Source organism: Platalea leucorodia, assembly GCF_965183815.1.
Source record: "Platalea leucorodia genome assembly, chromosome: 7".
Classification (NCBI taxonomy): Eukaryota; Metazoa; Chordata; class Aves; order Pelecaniformes; family Threskiornithidae; genus Platalea; species Platalea leucorodia.
Window position 1 is genome coordinate 28,625,473 of NC_138829.1, and position 6,115 is coordinate 28,631,587.

Sequence of the window (6,115 nt, forward strand, 5' to 3'; positions counted from 1 at the left end):
ATGTCCCTGTATCGGTCCTTGACAGGTGTTATGAACAGTACTGACTGGACACAGTCTTGCACTTTGAAGACTAGTAGGCATTTTCTGTGATTCCATGTTCTTATCTAGACTAACATTTGTTGTAGCAACTGCACCTAATGCTTCTCTGAAGGTGAACCAGCAGAGGTAGCAGAAAAAGCTGCTTGAGCTCTGGTCCTAGCTCCACGAAAGAAGACAGTATGATAGTTACCTGTTCAGATGCTTAGTGTCCACCCAGGAAGAGATTAGCCCAAGCTGCAACTTCTACCTCAAGTAGATAAGCTTTACTTGCTGTCTACAAAACTACTTTTTTTTTTTTTTTGTACTGTGTTCCAAGAGCCATCGCTCAGAAGAGTACCATGTGGATACAATTGGGCCTAGTACCACACTTCACACAGTAGTGTTTCAAATTAGTACTTGAAAGAGTGGTGGGAGGTGACTGTTACGACTGGGGACAGGAAGGATGACAACAGAGATTTAGCTTTTATAAAGCAGCAGCCTCATGTGCATTGTAATTCAAGTACTGGTGGGACATGCTGGCTAAGTCTGCTGCATTTGCACTATGCAGTTTTCTCTGGAAAATTCTGGAGTGAAGCCCTAGAAGATATTAGCCTGTGGCAGATACCTAGGTCTGAAAGATTCGTCTAATATTAAATTATTTGTTGTTAGTTTACATTAAAACAAGTGTATATATGTGTATATATATACACAGGGAAAAAAAACCTTCAGTCCTCATCTGGGGTCAGTTTTCGGAATAAAATGCAAACACCGCTGATTTCCTCAAGGGAGGCTGGTTACAAAAAGACAGCATTAGCAGTTTCAAAGTGGCTTTTTCTGTAGTGAATTGCCTGCTACTTGAACAATCTCTTGCCATGGGATTCTCCTTCTCCTCTTTCTCAAGATGGCAGCAACATAGCAGTTAAGGGTGAAAGCATAATGAAGATGCATTGTAACAAGACAATAGCTAAGGAGACAGCAAAAGTACTCTGGATGGTGATTTATTAGCCCTATATACTTTATCAAATAAATGCTACAGATACACTTGAAAAATGTCAAGGTATTCATCTTGCTTTATTATTAGACCTTTGCCATTCTTTGGTTTCAGGTTTTAATTTCTTGTACACTTAATGCTGATGTGCATGTCCTATAAAAATTCATTGGAAAGATACCCAGTGCTGTAAGTTGCACATTAAAAGTAGTTGCAGTTTTCAGACGGCTGCCAAGCTGTTTTGGAAGTTTCCCTTCCTCTGCTATATGAATTTTATGCATAGAGGGATGGGGCAACAGGACGTTGTTCCAGTATTCAGCGCTACTGGTCTTACCAGTTTATCCTTCCTTGCCTTTTGTCTCCTTGGGCTTTATCTTCTACAACTAACTTCCACTGTAAGGACTGTTTCTGTAGAAAGAGATGGGCTACCCAATGCACCACACCCCCATAATAAAGGGGATGCAGAACAGACCTCTTACACCATCCATTTTCCAGAACTACCAATTAAGCTGTTTTTCCTCTGCACCTGAAACACCGCAGTGCTGACAGGTGGGACTGCAGTAGCTGAAGAAGTCTGAAAGGTAACCACAAATGAAGCAAAAGCAGAGGACGCATTTACTCTTGTTGGCACCTTGACCGAGACCTTTTTACTGATGTTGGGCCGATCTCCCCTCCCTTTCTTCCAAAAGGACACACCAAAGTGTTCTTAAGAACAGGACTTTATTTCTTTGTTAAACATCATCTTTTCCTTCTCCGCTTCCAGGTAGAGTTAGCGGTACAGTATAGCACTGAGGACACCTTCCCTCATACATTCCGTCATACATTCCCTCCTTTTCCTCTCAGGCTGCTCCTGGCATCCAAAAAGGCTGTCTCCATTTCCCAGCATTGATGTCTCTCACGTGTCTGATGTCTCTTACGTGTTCCTAGTGCTGTTACCTAAAATCTTTTGCAACAGGCAGCTTGGTGTGAAACACTTCACCTAACCCAACGTAACATGACAGCATGCCCTTAACACATGAAAGGGAATTAACTGTATTAAAGCCATTTGAAGATAAAAATGCCTTAAGGCAAGAAGAGTCCTAGAACAACGGCAAGACGCAAAAGGAGATTGGTGTTCCAAGAGGACCCTTTTCACTGCAATAAGGTAGATTTTCTAACAACAAAACACCAAACCACCTCATATGAATACTGAGAGCACTCAGTGATGATCAGCTAGGGCTTAAGGCACTAGAAGGAAACAGCTCTTCCAGTTGATGATCCCAGGCTTGACTAAGCCTCTGCATTTATTTTGCAGAGAGGTACAATGGCCTGAGCATTGCAAGGAAGTGACACAGTTCTTCAGATAAAGACTCTTGAGGCAGAGATTTCAGATGGAAGAAGTTTAGCCCAGCGTTACTGGCTGCCTCTCTTTGGTATTAGAGCTCTAGCAGAACCGTGCTGATGTTCGCTGAATTTGGGGGAAAGAGTAGAACAAAACAGTCCTCCATCATGCTCTGAGAGAGAGGAGAGAACACAGCTGGGCAAGTGCAAATTCCAGTGTAACGAGAAGCACTGCTGTGGCTGCTGCTACTACAGCAACATTCCTCACTCGAAAAAGGCCAGGCTTGAATCTGAACTGGAGATAGGGGTGGTTTGGATGTGCACGCTCACTCCAGAGAATAATTTACTGAATAGATAAAACTATACAGAAGCATTTTTATAGGTTACTTTAGTGATCCCGTTCATCATCCTCCAGCATACATAACCCCATTAATGTTAAAGGTTTGCCTGTGAAAGGATACTAGCGCTTTTGGGGAAACACCTTCTGCAGCATAGCGAGGGCAACAGCTGTTGTACGGCAACAGGCATTCTGCCTGGCTGTCAGTCCAGACAGAGCTCTTCAATTTGCAAGCCATTTGAGAAAACTATTGCTGCTGGTTTTCCTGCAAGATGGTATCTCAGTCCATGGGCAAGCACACTGCAATAAAAATTATAAACATGGAGCAGATTCTTCATTAAATTAGGCCTACAAGCAAGTGTGCTGTTTGTTAAAAGTCCATTTCAGCTTCAACCTGTGGACGTTTGAGCGGGTGTCCCAGCTCCACTTTTCCCCACCGCAGTCAGTAGTGGAAATCCTATTGACATCAGTCATGCAAGAATGGCATAGCGGGATTCTGGGATTTGTTCCTGGAGTCACACAAGAGTATATGAAACCTGGTTCTCTTTTAGGGCTACCCTAACTCTCTAATAGCCAAAAACCACCTGCATTTGGGTTACGCAATGGTAATTTTGTATAGAAGGTTTCCCTGTTGAGGAACTCTTGCATTGAACATAACTGCAACCCATTGCAGGGTGGTACACCACAAGGTTCAGATGAAATTCTGTGAACGTTTCCCACAAATGTCCAATCTCTATATATTAAAATTGCATGTAATTACAAATAGCACTGCAAATAGCACTGCTTAATTAACTTACCCAGAGAAGGTTTACCATTGTTCTAGTGTACAGCTATTCCATGTTATCAACACCAACAACCTTATTCTGCTGTAAACTGGCTGGAAAAGAGAGAATGACCATGGTATGTCCTGCTGGAGAGAGATTGCAAAGCTTTCCAGGCTGCCAAGGCTCTTGGCTGAGCTGCATCTCTTCCATCCTGATGTTTTCAAGATGCATGCCTTGAAGGAAATGCTTAAAATCTCTGTAGCCAACCAAGAATTGAAAGGATAGCTTGGCTTCCACTGCAAGAAGTCAAGACAGACTTGTATCCCAGCTGCAATACATAAAATTTCACGGATAAAATGAGACATTCTGTCTTCTTATTTACGCTTATCTGAGAGCCGATGTAGAGATCCTTCAAGGTTTTGCCAGAGTCCAATAGCTTGCGCTTCACACTTCACCTCAGTTATTAAGGGCTTCCAGTTACAAGATGAAAAAAAATCCTACAGCACTGTAAATTTGGCATTAATTATCTGAGGAAGATGTCTAAGAGCATCACTTTTAAGCCAAGAACATTTGCATCCCTTAGGAATGCTTCACATTGCTGTTTAGCACCTTGCATGAGAGATGTAGTAAAACATTGGAGCTTGTATTACTGTGCAGTTCTGCAATGTGTGCATGATCGGTTTCTTTGCTTCAAGCTCCCCTGAGTAGGGAGCGATTCATCTCTAGGAGGCTAATTTCTTACAGTTGAGTGCAGGATTTTAATAAATAAACCCAAAAGTGAAGTGCCCTTTTGAACAGCCCTCGTATCAGCAGGTAATATCAGTAATTTAGGAAACTCAAACCATTCACCATTCCACCCAATGTATTGTGATCAGTGCTGGATTTTTATTTTTTTTTAAATACATCATAAGTTATCTCTTTTGTTTTAATTAAGACCTTACAATGCCACTGAGAAATTTTAACCCCAGAATGCCAAAGATACATTATTTGAAGGAGTAGTCAAAATACTGCATAAAAATATATTTTTGATCGATGAGTTTACAAATCATTTGCACCAGTGAGAACGAACAAAACATTTTCTTCAGTCACACATGCTGAACCATCCTCTCCTGAATGGAGACATAGGGAGGGGGCTTTGAAGAGGAAAAAAAAGTGTCCAGAAAGTTTCCCTTACAGATACCTTTTCCCTTCCCCCATAAAAGCAAGTGTTTCTCCTAACCCTTCCTGCTGAAGACTTGCTGAGTACTTCAGGCTTCTGTAGCTGTAGGAATCTCTCTACCTTGATTTCAGCTGTGCTATAACATGAACCCGTATAATCCTCTCACTATTGCTTTTATCTCAAAGCATGGCAGAAAGTGGATGAAAACTATCTGCAGCCCTGCAGGTTCCTGAGGATCCAGGCAACCTGTCCAAAAGCGTTGGGCTACACATTGCCTTTGCTGCCAGCACTGCTCTAGCCCAGATAACACTTTCTTATGGTTAGGAATAGGGTTTGCTGTCCTGGCAGATAGTCTATCCCACCCAAGAGCGGTGAGACCCAGCTCAAGTGGTCTCCAGCAGTTGAGTTTTCTTGTCATTGCTTCCTAGGGTATATGGATTTGATTTCTTCTGACTCCAAGGGCTACCTGATGGGGCAGAGGTGGGAGTATGTACTGCAGAAAATCTAATGATAGAGAAATAAGAAAAAAGAAAAAGCACATTTAAACAACTACCTCTGTAGATCTCCTAATGAAACTGCCTGTCATGGACAAAACACTCAGAAGTAACAATGAAAAGAATAGGCATTGTTTGAAGCTATTATTTAGAAATCATCTAAATTTTTAAAGGTTAATTAGTGTAATTTACCCATCTTGGTTATTAAAAAGGGTTATACATGAACAATAAACGTAAGAGTTCAATCCATTTTATTTCCACAGTTGATTCATCCACATCTGTTTAGCTTTTTATGACCATCTAATTGATTTGTAGAATTCTGTCCAGTACAGATGGGCTACTGTTCATGACTACTTTCATACCATTTATATTATTGTTGCTCTGATTTTTATTCAAGGCCAAACAGAGGGGAATACAAGAGTGTGATGTTCACCTAAACCTAACAATGACATTAAATTTCTATTTGGCTCTGCGACAAGAATAGATTTGTGGAGACAATCCACTATGAATACAAGTAAGTTGTTTATACATAAATATAATAAGAGTTCTTACTTAATTATGACCTATTTTACCGGTTCTACAATATGCTCTGTTATTATGAAGTTTTGTAGCAACAGCCAGGCTAAATCAATTGTCAAAAACTCATTTGCCTCAAAACTAGAATTATACCCCTACTAACACTTGTGAGAGAATACAAGCTATGCCTCTGTAGCCTGTTCTATGATAATTCTAGTAAGTCCATATGTAGTCTATCTCATACAGCTGTACATGCATATGGTACATTTTTTTATACACAGTTTATACATAGAGATTTCTGCATTTGTGGAGACTCTCCCACTTCCCTTTGAGTTGTCAAAACAAACAGAAGCTGGCTAGATGTTTTCCACCAAACAGCCTCCTCTCTTGCTGTGAAAACACATAGCATGAGCAAGTCTCCACCAAGCACCGGCCTGTAAAGCTAGCTCTTGCTCTGTTTTGTTTCTGAGTCTTCTGGGTACACGGGGAGTAGTTTGAATAAGCTGCACTGTAGTTGTC